The sequence below is a fragment of the Colobus angolensis genome, unplaced genomic scaffold, assembly GCF_000951035.1.
Source record: "Colobus angolensis palliatus isolate OR3802 unplaced genomic scaffold, Cang.pa_1.0 Scaffold99, whole genome shotgun sequence".
NCBI classification, from domain to species: domain Eukaryota; kingdom Metazoa; phylum Chordata; class Mammalia; order Primates; family Cercopithecidae; genus Colobus; species Colobus angolensis.
In genome coordinates, this window is record NW_012123931.1 from 1,782,313 (window position 1) to 1,800,321 (window position 18,009).

General features: G+C 38.6%; 1 protein-coding gene across 4 annotated transcripts in view; it reads left to right on the plus strand.

Annotated features, from left to right (window-relative positions):
* Positions 1–131: 131 nt before the first annotated feature.
* The window catches only part of HMG20A (high mobility group 20A), an 85,444-nt gene continuing 67,566 nt past the window's right edge, over positions 132–18,009 (plus strand). For 3 of the 4 annotated variants that reach the window (XM_011932831.1, XM_011932830.1, XM_011932832.1), the window contains exon 1: positions 132–734. The gene's annotated coding sequence lies outside the window, so the exon portion shown is untranslated. The remainder of the gene's footprint in view (positions 735–18,009) is intronic. The other variant, XM_011932834.1, reaches the window with a different exon arrangement.

The following is an 18,009-nucleotide window of genomic DNA, read 5'->3' on the forward strand; positions in this document are numbered from 1 at the left end:
GCGCGCGCGCACGGGCTCCAGTTGTCTCCCCGGTCTCTCTCAGCCCAGCGGGAGGAGTCGCCGCCAGCCCCCTCCTCTCTGCGTTCCAAGCTCCGGAGGACGAGACCTAAAGGGCGCCTGATTGGCTGTGGAGGGCGGGGCCAAGATAAGGGGCGGGGCTGCCGAGACCTTGGGCCCGCGAGAGCGAAAATTTGGGTTCGATTAAGCCGCATAGGAAAAGACCAGGGAAGTCTGGACCCATCTGGGCGTCGGAGCCCGCTAGGTCAGCCGTCATCGAATACAGAATATGTTTTCGAGGACGCTAATATATAGTCATGACCAATTTCAGTTCCTCTACTTTCTGCAGGCCTTCGCAATAAAAAAAAAACTACATCTCCCAGAAACCTCCACGAAAATAAGGCTCACCTTGCGTAACCACGTAGTCCTTCGCCGCATTGGGGCAAAATAATCCCTTCATTTTTCTGAAGGGACCGTGGAAAATATTTCATTTTTCTCCTCACCGGAGCAACTGTAAATGCTGTGCGGTAAGAGGAGTTACCTGTGGAAAGGTGGTTAAGAGATTAGGTAAAGAAAAGGAAAGGACACCAAAATAAAGTGCTGCGGAAGAATTTTTGTCCAGCTGTGAGACGACGAGCGCGTGAAGTGAAGGCGATTGAGAGGGGCTGAGGGAATTGTCCTCTGTGCAAGGGACTTTCTTTAGGCCCCAGGCCTCTTCCTGCCCCTGTCGTCAGCAGGTCAGTAAGCAAGGCGAGCTTGGGGGTGGCCCCAGTCGAGCTGCCTTTCACCCCTTGAAGATCACCCCTCTTTTGGTGGTGGTGGTATTGGTTTGTCTTGGTTGGAGGCCGGCTGAATGGGGGCGCCTCAACTTCCGGTTGGGGGAGGGGAGGAAGGCCGTCCTGGGGGAGGGGGGACACCCTCACTTCCTGTGGGGGGTGGTGATGGTTTGGGGGTGTCCAACCCACTTCCAGTGCTGGTGAGGGCTTGAAAAGGTAGTGCTTGGTGCCATTCGCGGAGACCGTATCTTGCAGCTTGGGGGTTGTGTTTTATGTGAAAAGTTAGGTTATTCCAAGTTGTACTGAACACCAACCTGCAGTCAGAATTTATGAGTTTGTTTCCACGTGGAAGATGAAGCATTTCCTCCCCAGCAAAATTGTCGCAGCGTTTTCTTCAAAGAATTGGAAAGCCCTTGTTAAAAAAATCTCTATTCACCTCTGCAAGACCACGTAGCTTGTGTGACTGATGAATTGCTAACACCTGCACCCCTACTCAAGTCCAGCCTTGGATTGGTGAAGTGTGGTGCCCTCTGCCTTGACATGCAACGGGAAATCTAGCTTCTCTTTTAAGGAGATAACTTTTTATTTAGGGAACTGAATATTTTACATAAAATCCGGGGCGTTTTCTTCTTAGCAGAATGAAAATATCACACTGAAGTACTCAAATTTGATGTTACCTTAACTGATAAAATTGACATCTTAAATTATTAGGCCTGTTGATTTTGGGCTACAGGTTTTGCCCCGTGCCTGAGAGCAACTTCCTCAGCCTTAAAAATTCTTATGCCTAGCTTACACGTAACATTTGTGAAAGTTGTATTTTATTACATTTTCCTCCTTTGTAATTTAATTCATCACTGATTTTTAAATGGTATCTGTTCTTCCTGGTATTAAAGTATAGCGCAAGGGTCATGAGACTTAGCTCCGATTCTAAACAGGAAAAAGTTGGCTCACAAAGGACAAAAGATCAATAAGAACTTTCTGGTTTTCAATATCTCATTTGTAATAAACTATATGTGAGGTGGTAATAAACACTCAATAATTTTGATTCCTTGGCTTCTGTTGTCAGATAACACAATACTTAGAGGGGTGTCTGTCCGTGTGTTGAAGGAATCGATCTATTTGAAGCTTGCTTTGTGAAATCTGAATAATCTTGGTAATTTTAGGATATGTATCAGTGAACCTAGAACTGTATTGTCTTTCAAGAATTTTTGAAGTAATAAGGCCTGTGTACTTTTTCTTTTGGGATTGTACTTAATCTAGCCTCAGACTCTGCAATTATTTTAATTCTATAGTAGTTTTTTTAAAAAGCTGTTTGGTCACGCCTCTAATCCCAGCACTTTGGGAGGCCAAGGCTGGCACATCACGAGGTCAGGAGTTGGAGACCAGCCTGGCCAGCATGGTGAAACCCCGTCTCTTCTAAAAATGCAAAAATTAGCTGGACATGGTGGCGCGCACCTGTAGTCCCAGCTACTCAGGAGGCTGAGGCAGGAGAATTGCTTGAACCTGGGAGGCGTAGGTTGCAATGAGCCAAGATCCCGCCACTGCACTCCAGCCTGGGCTGACAGAGCGAGACTCCGTCTCAAAAATAAATAAATAAATAAATAGCTGTTTGGTTTAGAGTTCATTAGAAAATATGTTTTAAACCAAATATTACAGTTCAAAAAAAAAAATACACGTTTTAACCTTCTGTTGTCACTTTAAAAAAAAAAAGTCTAAGACCTTAAAATCAAGTATGATTTATATTTTGAAAGACCACACAATTGCAGTAGTTGACTGAAAAGACAAAATATTGTCTTCGTGGTTATTAATAGGTTAGGAACATGTAGACTGCCCCAAGTATTAATTGATTAAAGAAAAAGTGTTCACTAACTTCTGTATTAATGTAATACAGAAGAAAATATAATATAGTCACTCTGGCAAATGAAACTATAGTGTTAGGAAATATTGAAGTATGGAAAGATTGTAGAACTAAATGAAAAAAATAGAGAATATCATGTTAAAATACTGATTGAGGTAAAGTAATATTGCCTTTTGGAAACTATCTTTGTTAAATTGGTCTTTATGATACTCCATGGAAGAAATATAGTATAATAGAAATAAGAAAAATTGCTGCAGCTGAAAGACTTGAGCAGCTTGAAGAACTGTCTGTTTAGAAGAAAGCAATATATCTGAAAGAAGGTATTTTGTGATAAGTGGCAGTTATTCATTGGTTACATCAAAGAAGAAATATTAGAAAAGCCTGTGAAAAATAGAGAGGGAAAGTCCATAGAACCTGTTTTTATTCTTTTTAAAAATGTTTCTTCAGAGAGGCTTGCTGTCCTCCAAAGTTTTGTTTTTTTTTCTTTTTTTTCCTTTTTCATTAATGCCGTTTGTGCAGTTTTCTTTGCATGTTTAATAGAAATATAGTATCAAAATTTAAAGAATTAAGGTTTTTGTACATGTACTGTTACTTCAAGTTAATGAATTTGAGGTTTCATTCCATTACTTGCCAGCTATATAATAAAGAAATTGTCAGTTTTTTTTTCAAATACTTGGATTAGATAACCATTTTGTTTCTCAAAGACAGTCATTGGATACACTGCTCACAGCAGTTTGAAATATTAAAACCGTAGGTCACAATTCTGGCTTCCATCTGACTGAAATTCGATTATCCACAGAGATGTTAATACGTAATACAGAAGTGTCTTTTCATTCTTTCATCTACTTTTCTTTGTAAAATCAGGCTAATGTTTTGCAACTATTGCTTTCTTTCTTTGTCGTTTTGATGGTGGTTTGTTTTTGTTGTTGTTTTTGCCATAGGGTTGAGGATTAAAGGAAGTATCTTAAGAACTTAAATGGTTTTTCAGCTTACTGCTTTGCTGTCTTTATTTCATAGCCTTCACGGGTATTCAAATGAGAATACCCCTTACAAAACTTTTCATTATTTCGGCAAAAGTTTAGAGTGTCTACTATGTGCCAGTCACTGTTCTCAGGTCTATGAATACGGTAATTACGGCCAAATGTTCATATTCTCTTGTAGTTTACTCTCTGATTTACAAATTAAAACTGGAATTTTGCTCACTTGGTATTCCTAGATAAGATCTATGTTACGATCCGTGTTCAAACTGGATAAAGAAGCAGCCCTAAACTTGATCTCTCCTGGTCTTAATCTCTAAGCCATTCTAAACCCAGATTTGAATGTTTCATGCTAATTTTTCTCCAGACCATAGAAGCCCCTGTGTTAAATATTCAGCCCCTTTCATTGAAATATGTATCATTTTCCTACCATTTTAGCTTCGTGTGTATTGTGAAAACAAGTAAGAGTGAACAACGGGGAAAATATGGGATCAGATAGGCCCAAATTCAACTAGCTGTGCTTACTAGCTTGGTAACCATGAGCAATTTATTTGACCTCCCTAAGCCTCCCTTTCCTAAATCCAAATGGGCTTGTTTGGTGGAATCAGAATGTTATATGTAAATCTCCTGGTCCAATGCCTGGTGCTAGAAGCTTCATTAATGCAATTATCTTACCCCCAATCTTGCTTCTGCTTTTCTGGCTATTGTGATTTGCCCACATGTCTGTTTTAAGCTGTACATTTTCCCCACAGTATGGGATGCAGTGGTAGACTGATTGAGCTTCAGCCTTGTCCCCCTATCAGCATGCTCACATAGTTGTCAAGATTTAATTTTTTTTCCTTGTGGGAAGGATAAATCACTAATTTCCATGATTAGGAGATATACAAAGTAGAAAAGTTTCAAGGAAAGATTAAGAAATCTTAATCTTGGCACAAATCACTAAAGTAATTTGAATTGTTACAGGCAGACTTTCAACTCATTCTCCTAAGCTTATTTAAATACTAAGACCAACAATGAAGACCTTTCACATTGTGATCATACTTCTCATTACTCATCTACACATCCAAATGGGACAGCCTCTGGAAGGAAAAAAGAATCTGTACTGCACCCAGCTTTAATATTTTTGCTCATGCTATTTTCTGCCTGAAACACTCTTTTTTCCTTGGAATCCCCATTTATCAACATGCCACTTTCTTTGAGGTTGTTTCTCAGGTACCACATTGAAGAAATATTTTCTGATATCCATCCTCTTCTATACTCTCCCAAACTGTACATGTTGTGTCCATTAACTCTCCAGAGCATTATACCTTTCTTACAGCATTACTGTCCGGTGCTCCTCTTGTTTGTTTTTATTGCGTTATTGTGGTAGGTAGAGTTTATGCCTTCCCTCAAAGGCTGCAGATTAGATCTTATTCCACTCTGTGCTGTCATACCTGGCACAAGACCATTCACATCATAGGTATTCAGTAAATATTTGTGGAGGTGAGCTGGTTCTTGGAGTATGATGAAACTGATCAATAACTTTTGTCCACAATTAACGCCCAGCATCAGCACAATGGCTACCATACATTAAACACTCAACTATCTATAAAATGAAAGAGTAAATGGTCATCATTCTCTCATTTGGGAGCTTCTTAGGGTGTCAGATAAGCATATATTAAGCACCTACTATATAACTGGAGCCATAAGAACTGATCTCTGCTCCTCAATTTATTTGGAAAAAAGTAAATTGTTACTAATATCTGCAGACTTTGAAGATGGTGGGTGTTTGAGTAGGGATGGCATGGAGAGCTCAATATAGAGTTGTTTGCATTGTGAGAGATATCCTCTGTTACCTGAACTCAGAAACCAAATAGATTTTGATATCAAGTATTTAGACACTTAACTTGTATTTCCACTCCTAGGTATATGTCCAAGAGAACTGAAAACATGTTCACACAAAAACTTGCACACAAATATTTGTAGCAGCCTTATTTGTAAAAGGCAAACTAGAATGTCCCTTAATTATTGAATGACTAAACAAAATGTGATATAGCCATGCAATGGAATATTATTCAGCAACAAAGAGAAACAAAGTAGCAATACCGCTGTAACATGGATAAATCTTGAAAATATTAAAGTGAAAGAAGTCACATACAAAAGGCAACATATTGTGTGATTCCATTTATTTGAGATGTCTAGATTAGGCAAAACTAATAGAGACAGAAAGCACATTAGTGGATGGGAATGGGAGTGACTGCTAGTATGGAGTTTCCTTTGGAAGTGATGAAAATGTGCCAGAATTAGATAGTGGTGGTGGTTGCATAACCTTATATACTAAAATATCTTGTGTACTAATGTACACCTGAACAACGAGGGAGCTAGGGGTGCTAACCCCTGTGTTGTCAAAAATCCATGTATAACTTTTGACTCTCCAAAAAGTTAACTATGTAAATAGCCTACTGTTGATTGGAAGCCTTACCAATAGCATAAATAGTTGATTAACACATGTATGTTACATGTACTGTGTACTGTATTCTTACAATAAAGTAAGCTAGAGAAAAGAAAATGTTACTAAAAAAAAAAAAATCATAAGGAAGAAAAAATATGTTTACTGTTTATTATTCATTAAGTGGTGGTGGATTATCATAAAGGTATCCATCTTTGTCATCTTCATATTGAGTAGGCTGAGAAGGAGGAAGAGGAAGGATTGGTCTTACAGTCTCAGGTCGTGGAGGCAGAAGAAAATCAGCATGTAAGTGGACTCATGCAATTCATCCCATGTTGTTCAAGGGTCAACTGTACAAAAAAAAAAATCCTGAAGTGTACACTAAAGGGGTCAGTTTTATGGTATGTGAATTATATCTAAAAGAGAGATACTTAGACTTGAAGAATAGGGGATTTTGAATGGAGCCAGAAGAAAGAAGCAAGAGGTATGAAAGCAAGGAAATGATCGTTCTTTCTCAGATCCTAGAGAGAAATGTAAGCAGCTAGGTACAGGGCTAAAGGTATGTTAAGGATCAAGTGAGGATGGATTTGAGGATAGCTTCTGGCTTTTTGTCTTAATGTAGCAAGGATTGTGGTAAATGCTTAGACTACAGAGGTATTAACAAAGGAGAAAGACATCTTATGACCTTGAAGAAAGCTTCAGATTTCTTCTTGACTAGGTCAAGGATGTGGTATATAGTCTTTTTGGTTTCTGTGTTACAGTCAGCTGAGTTTAAAGAGTGGAAGTATTCTAAGGTAAGGAGTCTAGTAGCAATCAAAACAAAGTTACTGGGGAAGATGGGAGAACAGGGACTAGACAAAGATGTTAGAATTTGATTCTAAAGCTCTCCCCAGGTAATGAAAATAGATAAATCTTAATGAGGAGGAACCAAGAGCAGTAATTTGGAGAAGTCAGTACAAATAAAGGTATTCATTTGGAGAAATATTTGAATGCCTTTTATGTGCCAGGCACTATTAAATAAAACTATAGCTATTTTCCTTATTTGACTTTTTTTCTGAAAATAAAATCTTATGAGTGTGATTAATGGTTCTACAAGCATGGGTAGTTCTAGATATGGTACCTACATTTCCCTAAAAGATTGTACTGATTTTTGATGATACCAGCAATGTTATAAGGATGTTGTTTTCACCACGATTTTACCAGCAAAGTTTTCTGGCTAATTGAACAGACATAAAATTATTCTTCCCTTTGCTTATAATCTGATAAGTGTTTCCGTATCATGGAACCTGGATCTGTTGGAACATGAAGGAATCCAAGCCCCTTATACATGTTACCCCATATGGCTTCTTTAAAGGATACGGATTTTTAAGGATCCTAGAAATCAAAATTATCTGATTTTATTCAGCTCAAAAAAATACTTTTATTCGGTGCTGCTGTCCTTATTTTCTGAATAATATTCAGATTCAGACCACACTGAGCCATAATTCCAATTCCCACTTGACTAACATTTATTTAGTATTGTGCTGGGCACTACATATTATCTTAATTCAAATAGTTTGGCATTTTTCCATGTGAGAAAAATAAAGTTTAGAGAGATTAGGTTACTTGCCCAAAATCACTTAACCAGTAAGTGGTAGAGACAGGATTTGAATGCAGATCCTCTAAGGCCAATGTTTATTCTCATACTCCTTCAGTATTACCACTAAAATTTACTGGAGGATAATGGAAGTTGGAAAATAAATCTGAACTGAAACTTGGGACAATCAAGCACTGACTTACCTCTGTACATAATGAAGCATTTAGCAGAGATGTTGTTTGTTGTTTTGTTTTGTTTTGTTTTTACTGGGGAGGCTATAGTACATAAACAGAGCAAAAGATCTTGGTATAGTTAAACCCACATTTTCAAGGCGTTCTGTATTTTCCCTGATGATCAGGTACCTACTACCCCAAAATCTGTGATGGTAACAAAGAAGGAGGAAGGCAGTGGTAGAAAAGCAACTGCCTTTGGGTATACACAGTAAGATTTATGTGATTGTAGAAAGAGCAGGCAAATGATGTGGCCTTCAGAGAATCCCACAAAGTAACCTTTTGAAATAGTAACTTAAAGTCTGACACAAGATTCATAACAGGATGTTCATCACAAGATAAGATTCAAAGCATAGCATGTAAGATATTCAAAGCATATCAGCAAAAAAGGAGAGATTCCTTCATTTTTATTCGGGTGTGGTATACTCACAAAGCAAATTTAATATCAGGAATATAAAACGAGATACCATGTTCCAATTCTGGCTTTAGTCGGATATTATAAAATTTAATCCCAATTTACAGATAAGGCAATTCAGGGCTCAAGATTACACACCAAATAAGTGGACTGTAGGCTGGGCGTGGTGGCTCCTGTAATCCCAACACTTTGGGAAGCCAAGGCAGAAAGATCGCCTCAGCCCAGGAGTTTGAGACCGGCTTGGGCAACATAGTGAGATGCTGTCTCAACAAAAAATAAAAAATAACCAGACATGATGGTGTATACACATGTAGTCACAGCTACTCAGGAGGCTGAGGCCAGAGGATTGCTTAAGCCCAGGAGTTGAAGGCTGTGAGCTGTTATCGAGCCACTGCACTCCAGCCTGGGTGCAGAGCAAGACTCTGTCTCAAAAAAAAAGGATGCGGGGGGCGCTGTAGAACATAGGTCTTTAATCTGTGTGGTTGTTTTGCAGTTTATAGGTATAATTTTTAAATAATATGTTGGCCAGGCACAGTGGCTTGTATCTATAATCTCAACATTTTGGGAGGCTGAGACAGAAGGATTGCTTGAGGCCAGGAGTTTGAGAGTAACGCAGGCAACGTAGCAAGACCCCATCTCTATTAAACAAAATAATAATAATTTAAAAGGGGTTTTTTTGTTTGTTTTGTTTTTTTGAGACGGAGTCTTGCTCTGTCTCCCGGGCTGGAGTGCAGTGGCACTAGTGAGCTCACACGATTCTCCTGCCTCAGCCTCCCAAGTAGCTGGGATTATAAGCGCCTGCCTGTTTCAAAAGAAATGATATCCAGCACTCCATTTTTTCTTTTTCAGCCTCAAAATTCATATCTCCTTTTTTTCCCCATGTCCATATGTCCTTCATTCCTATACTTCGTAGCTTTAATTCCTATTCTTTGACACAAACCTTCATTTTGGTTGCTGGTGGCATCGTAATTACCGTAACTTTTTGGCGTAATAACAGTAGCAGTTTTATCAACAAATAATAACATGTTCATAAACTCTTAAGCCAATAATTCCACATGTAAAACTTTATTCTGAGAAAGTATTTTAAAGAAGAAAAATAGTTAAAGGTACAAAATGTTAATAGCACTGATATCTATACTATACTGTCTAAAGACTTGAAATCTTCTAAGCATTCAACAATATAATAATGCTTAAGCAAATTATTGCCTGTCTACTCAGTGGGCTATAGGACATTCATTTTTCGCAATAGTGTCTTTAAGAATACATTGAAAGATGTTGTAAGAATGTTTTTGCAAAAATGAAAAGGAGAAACAAATCAGAAAGAAACAAAGTAGAAAAACTAATGTGATTGGTGTCTATTTCTAAAGCATTTATATTTTCTATATAATAATAATTTACATTTATTGACAACTTACTGGTGTCAGGAACAATACTCAAGCAACATAGAAGTAACATTGTGTAGTTATTGAAAACTAGTGTTCTAGAGTCAAATCTTAGCTTCATCACTTACTAATATGTGATCTTGAAAAGGAAATAGAAGATAACTATGTCTACATTAAATTATTAAATCTGTATAAAGTATTTGGCACATAGAAAACCTGCAATAAGAATGTTTTTGTTATCAGACGTTTTATAAATATGTCTCATTTAATCTTCACATCCTCACAATAACCTCATTAGATAATGTTATGTTCATTTTACATGAAAGAAAATTGAAACTTCAAATGTTTAAATACTCTAGGTTAAATAACTTGCCAAATCACTTAACTAATAAGCAGTAGAGTTTTGATTCAGAGCCCAAGCTGTGATTTCCACTTATGACTCTGAGAGATGAGGTTGCTGCAGACTAATGCTTTTGCTAAGAACAAGAAAGATGAGATTTAAAAAGAAAAGTGAGGTCATCAAAGACCTGCTGAGGCATCCAGGACTTAAGAAACCACAATCATAAAACAAACGGAGCTTCAGAGAAGTGGGCTGATGCTCCATGCTTCTCTTTTTTCCTGGGAATTTGCTAATTCTTAAGAGCATGACAAGATGCTATGAAACTTAGCAGAGGGTTTCTTCTAAAAGCAGAGAAGCTGTTAGTTTTATGGGGCTGAGCAGACAGAACTTGGATTTTAGAGATCTCCAGGTAGCTAGTACTTAGAGAAGGATGGTACCAAGAAATTATTTTTTAAAACTTGTTTTCCTCTCACAGTGTTTGCTACACAGGGTCTATAACTGTAAGAAAGTTAATTTGTATTGCTTTAAGCCAATAACTTTAAATAACTTGTTACAGCAACAATATGAAACTATTACAGAGACATGATGAAATGATGAGGAAGTCTAACATATATATGACTGAAGGAGGGAAAGTTAGAAGCAGTAATATATATGTACACATATATACATGTATACACACATATATACATATATATACACATGTATATATTTTGTGTGCATATATATATATGTATGTATATATATATATATATATTTTGAGACAGAGTCTCACTCATCTCCCAGGCTGGAGTGCAGTGGCGCCATCTCGGCTCACTGCAAGCTCCGCCTCTCGGGTTCACACTATTCTCCTGCCTCAGCCTCTGGAGTAGCTGGGACCACAGGCACCTGCCACCACACCAGCTAATTTGTGTGTTTTTAGTAGAGATGGGGTTTCACCATGTTAACCACGATGGTCTCGATCTCCTGACCTCATGATCTGCCCACCTTGGCCTCCCGAACTGCTGGGATCATAGGCATGAGCAGCCACGCCCAGCCTAGAAGGAGTAATATTTTAAGAGACAGTGATTGAGAATTTTCCAAAATCGATGAAAATATCAAGACGTGGATTTGAAAAGTGCAAGAAACGCCAAGCAAAATAAATACAAGGAGTACCACACTTTCATTCTTCATAGTAAAAATAAAACTGCTGAAAGTAACCAGAGGAAAAAAAGACACGTCATCTTCAAAGGAACAATTAGACTGACATCTGACTTGTCAATAGAAATAATAGGGGCCAGAAAACAATACAATGTAACTTTTTTTTTTTGCTTTTACCTACTTGGTTTATTTATTTATTTATTTATTTATTTATTTTTTGAGATGGAGTCTCCCTCTGTCACCCAGGCTGGAGTACAGTGGTGTGATCTCATCTCACTGCAGCCTTTGCCTCTTGTGTTCAAATGATTCTCCTGCCTCAGCCTTCCAAGTGGCTGGGATTACAGGTGCATGCTACCACACCCAGCTAATTTTTGTATTTTTAGCAGAGACGAGGTTTCACCATGTTGGCCAGGCTGGTCTTGAACTCCTGACCTCAGGTGATTTGCCTGCCTTGGCCTCCCACAGTGCTAGGATTTCAGACATGAGCTACCACGCCCGGCTGCCTTTTTTTTTATTCTAATTGACAAAAATTATATGTATTATGTACAGCATGGTGTTTTGAAATATGTATACATTGTGGAATAGCTAAATTGAGCTAATTAACATATGTATTACCTCACACAATTTATGTGGTAAGAACACTGAACATCTACTGTCTTAGCAGTTTTTGAGAATATAATACATTGTTATTAACTATAGTCAATATGTTGTACAATAGCTATCTCAAACTTACACCTCCTGTCAAACTGAAATTTTGTGTCCTTTGATCAACATCTTCCCAGCCCCACCCCACCCGTGGTAACTACCATTCTACACTCTACTTCTATGAGTTCAGGTTTTCTAGGTTCCACGTATGAGATCATGTGGTATTTGTCAGTACCAGGCTAATTTCACTTAACAGATAGTGCCCTCCAGGTTCATTAATTTTGATGCAAATGACAGGATTTCCTTCCTCTTTAAAGCTGAATAGTATTCCATTGTGTATATATACCACATTTTCTGTGTTCATCTGTTGATGGATACTGAGGCTGATTCTGTATCTTGGCTATTGTAAATAATGTGGCAATAACCCTGAGAGTGCAGATATCTTTTCAACATAGTAATTTCATTTCCCTTGGATATATTCTCAGAGAATGCAACCTTTAAGTTCCCTAAAGAAAATAACTGCCAATCTAGAAATCACGATGGCAATTAGAATCCATTTGCAACAGAATAATGAAAATACATATGAAAATGTGTGAATCAGTTAAAGCTACACTCAATGAAAAATGTGTACTCTTAAATGCATATATTAGAATAGAAAAAAGGAAAAATCAGTTATCTAAATACCCATCAAGGTAGGAAAAGAACAGCAAATTAAATCCAAAGTAAGCAGAAGAAAGGAAATAATAGAAAATAGAAATCAATGAAATAGAAAACAAATTGTCGGCCAAGCACAGTGGCTCATGCCTGTAATCTCAGCACTTTGGGAGGCTGAGGTGGGTGGATCACCTGAGGTCAGGAGTTTGAGACCAGCTTGGCCAACATGGCAAAACCCCATCTCTATTAAAAATACAAAACTTAGCTGTGCGTAGTGGCGGGCGCCTGCAATCCCAGCTACTCGGGAGACTGAGGCAGGAGCATCACTTGAACCAGGGAGGCAGAGGTTGCAGTAAGCCGAGATCATGCCATTGCACTCCAACCTGGGTGACAAGAGCGAAACTCTGTCTCAAAAAAAAAAGACAACAAATTGGCAGTAGGAAATAACAAGACCAAAAGTTGGTTTCTTAAAAAGATTAGTAAAACGTGTAGACCTCTAGCAATATTGATAAAGAAAAAAAAAAAAGAGCATAAATTACCGATATCAGGAATGAAAAGGGAACATTTCTTTACAGATTCTACAGATGTCAAAAAGGTAGGAAGATATCACAAACAATCTTAAATAGACAGATTTGAAATTTTAGATGAAATGGACAAATTATTAAATACTTTATTTAAATTGGCATAAAAAATTGACTTGAAGAAATACAGTATCTGAATACTGTTTTTATCTGTTAAGTAAATTGAATTCAGTATTTAAAATTTTGTCTGGGCATGGTGGCTCATGCCTGTAACATCAACACTTCAGGAGGCCAAGGCCAGAGAATCATTTAAGGCCAGGAGTTCAAGACCCTATCTCTACAAGAAAATTTTAAAAATTAGCCAGGCATCATGGTGTGCACCTATAGTCCTAGCTACTCGGGAGGTAGGAGGATCGGTTGAGCCTAGGAGTTCGAGGTTGCAGTGGGCTGTGATTGTGCCACTGCACTCCAGCCTGGGTGATAGAGAATTCTGTCTTTAAAAAAAAAAAAAATTCTACAAAGAAAACCAGGTCTACCTGACTTCACTGATGAATTCTTACAAATATTTAAAAAAGAAATAACCCCAGTGTTACTCAAACTCTTCAATAGAATACAAGTTGTTTTATGAGATCATCTAAGCCTTAATGCCAAGACCTGGCAGCTATATTTTGAGAGAAGATATTTATAGAGCAGTATCTTTCATGAACCTAAATGTGTTACTTGGGAATGGAACTCTCAAAGAATCTGTAGACAAACTATTAGAATTAATAAGCAAACTTATACGAGCAACCAACAGTTAGAAAGTGAAATATTTTAAATACCATTTGCAATAGAATCAAATCAAATTTAAGTCTTGTAAGATCTTTACACAGGAAACTATAAAACAGACAGAGAAGCAAGATGTAATAGGTAGTCATAGATTGAAAGACTTGGTATTGTAAAGATACCATTTCTCTCCAAATTGATCCATAGATTAAATGGAATCCTAATAAAATCTCGGGATTGTGTACATGATGGAAGGAGGGACTAACAAGTTGATTCTAAAATTCACATAGACATGAAAAGGACTAAATAGTCAAGGCAATCTTGAAGAACAAAGTTGTAAGACTTTATCAGATAACAGGATTTATTATAAAGCTATGGTAATTACAGTGTGGTAATGGCGCAAGGATAGACAGATCTGTGGAACATAATTGAGAGCCCAGAAGCAATCCCATATGTATATAATTAATTAAAGACAACAGCAACATCCACCACAGTAGGTGAGGGATGGATTTTTCGTTGAATGGTGCCTGTTATGTGTGGAAGGGGCAGGGAATGAATCCTTGACCCCTTATCTCACAACATATACAAAAATTACTTCTAATAAGTTTCTAGTTGGATTATAGAGCTAAATGTGAAAGAAAAACTTAAGGAGAAACCGGAAAACACCTTTATGATCTTGGAGTAGGTAATGATCTGAAAAGGAAGGAGAAGGTTGAATAAATTGGAGTTTATGAAATTAAAAACTTCTCTTCATTAAAAGACATTATTATGAGAATGAAAAGACTAGTGGCAGAGTGAGAATACATATTTGTAATACATCTATTCAACAAGGGACCTGTAGAGCTCTTACAGATCAATAGGAAAAAACAAATAATCAAATTTCATAAAGGACAAAATACTTCAATAGGCACTCCACAAAAGAAACTATCCAAAGGTCAATATGCATCCACCTATTTTATTTACATCAAATGAGTGCAAATTAAAGCCACAATGAGATACTGGAGATCTCTCAGTATCTTGAGACCCCTCCCTACATCCCCACTGAAATGGCTAAAACTAAAAAGATTGAGAATATCAAGTATTGATGATGTGAAGACACTGAAACTCGTATGTTTCTGGTAGGTGTGTATATTTTTACAGCTGTTTTGGAAATCAGTTTGGCTGTATATTCCAAAAGGTGATTATACACCCTCTGACCCAGCTGTTCCTAGGTATACACCCAACAGAAATTTATATATATGTTCACCAAAAGACACAAATGGACAAGAATGTTCATAGTAGCATCATTCTTTTTTTTTGTTTTTTTTGTTTTGTTTTTTGAGACGGAGTCTCGCTCTGTCTCTCAGACTGGAGTGCAGTGGCTGGATGGATCTCTGCTCACTGCAAGCTCCGCCTCCCGGATTTACGCCATTCTCCTGCCTCAGCCTCCCGAGTAGCTGGGACTACAGGTGCCTGCCACCTCGCCCAGCTATTTTTTTGTATTTTTTAGTGGAGACAGGGTTTCACCGTGTTAGCCAGGATGGTCTCGATCTCCTGACCTCGTGATCCGCCCGTCTCGGCCTCCCAAAGTGCTGGGATTACAGGCTTGAGCCACCGCGCCCGGCCGTAGCATCATTCTTAATAGCCCAAATGTCCATCGAAATAGAATGGGTAAACAAATGTTTCTTGTATCTACATGGATGATCATATATCGAGCATAATATCGAGCAAAGGAAGCCAGATAAGTGCATGTAAGTACAAATAATTACATAGTATATGAATAAAGTTCAAAAACAAGCAGAACAAATCTTAGAAGTCATAGTAATTACTTTTACTGGGATAGCGAATGGGAAGGGGCATAAGGTGGGGGACTTCTGCTTGTTGTAATAATCTGTTTATTCTGATAGGGCTGCAGGTGATACAGTCTATGAAAAGTTGTCAAGATGTACACTTACAATTTGCATAATTTTTGTTTTATGCTCTATTTATTTTGGAGACAGTCTTCTCTGTCACCCAGGCTGGAGTGCTGTGGCATGATCTTGGCTCACTACAGCCTCCGCCTACTAGGCTCAAGCAGTTCTGCCTCAGCCTCCCAAGCAATCCCATGTGTATATAATTAATTAATGACAACAGTGGCATCCACCATAGTAGGTGAGGGATGGATTTTTCATTGAATGGTGCCTGGTTGTGTGTGAATGTGCCTGGGACTACAGACACATGCCACCATGCCTGGCTGAATTCTTTTCTTGTATTTTTTTTAAGTAGAAATGGGTTTTCACCATGTTGGCCAGGCTGCTCTCAAACTCCTGACCTCAAGTGGTCCACCCACCTCAGCCTCCCAAAGTGCCAGGATTACAGGTGTGAGCCACTGCACCCAGCCATTTGTTTTGTACTTTAAGTTTACTTAAGCCCTTCACTCCCTCAACGACCTGAAGGACTGTATTATTTTTCTCTGTATTCCCTATATGCAAACCATATAGATGGTATACTTCTACCCCCGCCACTCTATCAAAAGGGCTCTACTAGGTCACTAATAACTTCCATGTTGTCAAAAAACTTGGGCATCTTTTACATTCTCATTTAATCCCAGTAATATATAGGTGCATCTTTTTTTTTTTCTTGAAATAGTCTGACACCATGCACTCCTGGCTCTCTGCCTACCTGTGTTCATGTCCTCTTTGCAATCTCCTCCTCTACTCATCTTCTAAGTGTTGAATTCCTCAGGACACAATTCTAACTCCTTTTAACCTGTTATCTCTCCCTAGGTTATACCTTACATTCATGCTTTAAAATACTATCTACTATACTTGCTGGAAACTCTACTATACTTGCTGGAAACTCCTAAACTCCTATCTCCATCTCAGACTTTTCTTCTGTGTACAGAGTACAACTTGATATTTTATCTCAAAGCCATCTTAAAATGAACATGCCTAATCTTAATACTTTTTCTACTTCTACATTTCTAGTATTCCTTATCTCCATAAATGACGACTCAATCTACTGATTTCTTCGTTAAAAATCTTGGGCTCATTCTTGAGACTTCTTACTACTCCCCTTACCCTTCAACACACACCCCTATCCAGACCACTGCACGATTCTATTGATTCTACCTCCTAAATATATCTCGGATTCACCCTCTTTGCTGCATCTCCACTGTTGTTATCCTTTTCTAAGCCACCGTCATGCTAAGGAGGACTGGTGGACTATTGGAGTAACTTCCCTACTGATCTTTATAGATCCATTCTCTTTTTTTCTCCCCTCCCCAAGACAGAGAGTCTCACTCTGCTGCCCAGGCTGGAGTGCAGTGGCATGTTCTCGGCTCATTGCATCCTCTGCCTCCCAGGTTCAAGCAATTCTCCTACCTCAGCCTCCCACATAGCTGGGGCCATGGGTGTGCACCACCATGCCCAGCTAATTTTCGTATTTTTAGTAGAGACGGGATCTCACCATGTTGGCCAGGCTTGTCTCGAACTCCCAATCTCAAGTGATCCACCTGCCTCAGCATCCTAAAGTGCTGGGATTCAGGTGTGAGCCACCACGCCTGGCCTCTAGATCCATTCTTACACATTCATTCTTTACACAGAAGTCAGAATGACCCTTTAGAAAGGATAAATGTCACATCATGCCCCTCCTTAAAATTCCTCCTTAAAATTCCTCAGAGGTTTACTCTTACACTTTGGGGAAAACCCGGATTTCTGACATAGCCCTAATTCTGTTCAGGATTTGGTTCCTGTCTACCTGCATTTGTTGCTTTCCTCTCTGGCTCATTTTTCTCCAGCCGCAAGCTGCCTTTCACTTCCTCCAAAGCATCAAGTTCTCTCTCACCCCTGGGCCTGATAAGCTAGTTCCTCAGTATGCAACGTACCTACTTAACATTTAGCTCACAGGTTATATGTTGCTTCTTCAAAGAGGTCCCCTGTCTAAATGAACTCTCCCCTGTTATTCTATAGCTTTCTGTTCTTTTCCTTCAGGGCATTTTAAACGAATTTAAAGTTTATTTATTAGTATATTTGCTGAACATCCTTCACCTCCAACTCTGGTTTTTCATGAGGGAAGAGACAATTTGTTCACCATTGTATTGCTGGTATCTTAACCATGTACCTGGTACATATTATTGAAAATATGTAATGGCACTTCCGGATATCTGGAGCAAGATGGCCAAATAGGAACAGCTCCAGTCTCCAACTCCCAGCGCAAGCGACACAGAAGACTGGTGATTTCTGCATTTTCAACTGAGGTACTCCGGTCATCTCACTAGGGAGTGCCGGACAATCGGTGCTGGTCAGCTGCTGCAGCCCAACCAGTGAGAGCTGAAGCAGGGTGAGGCAT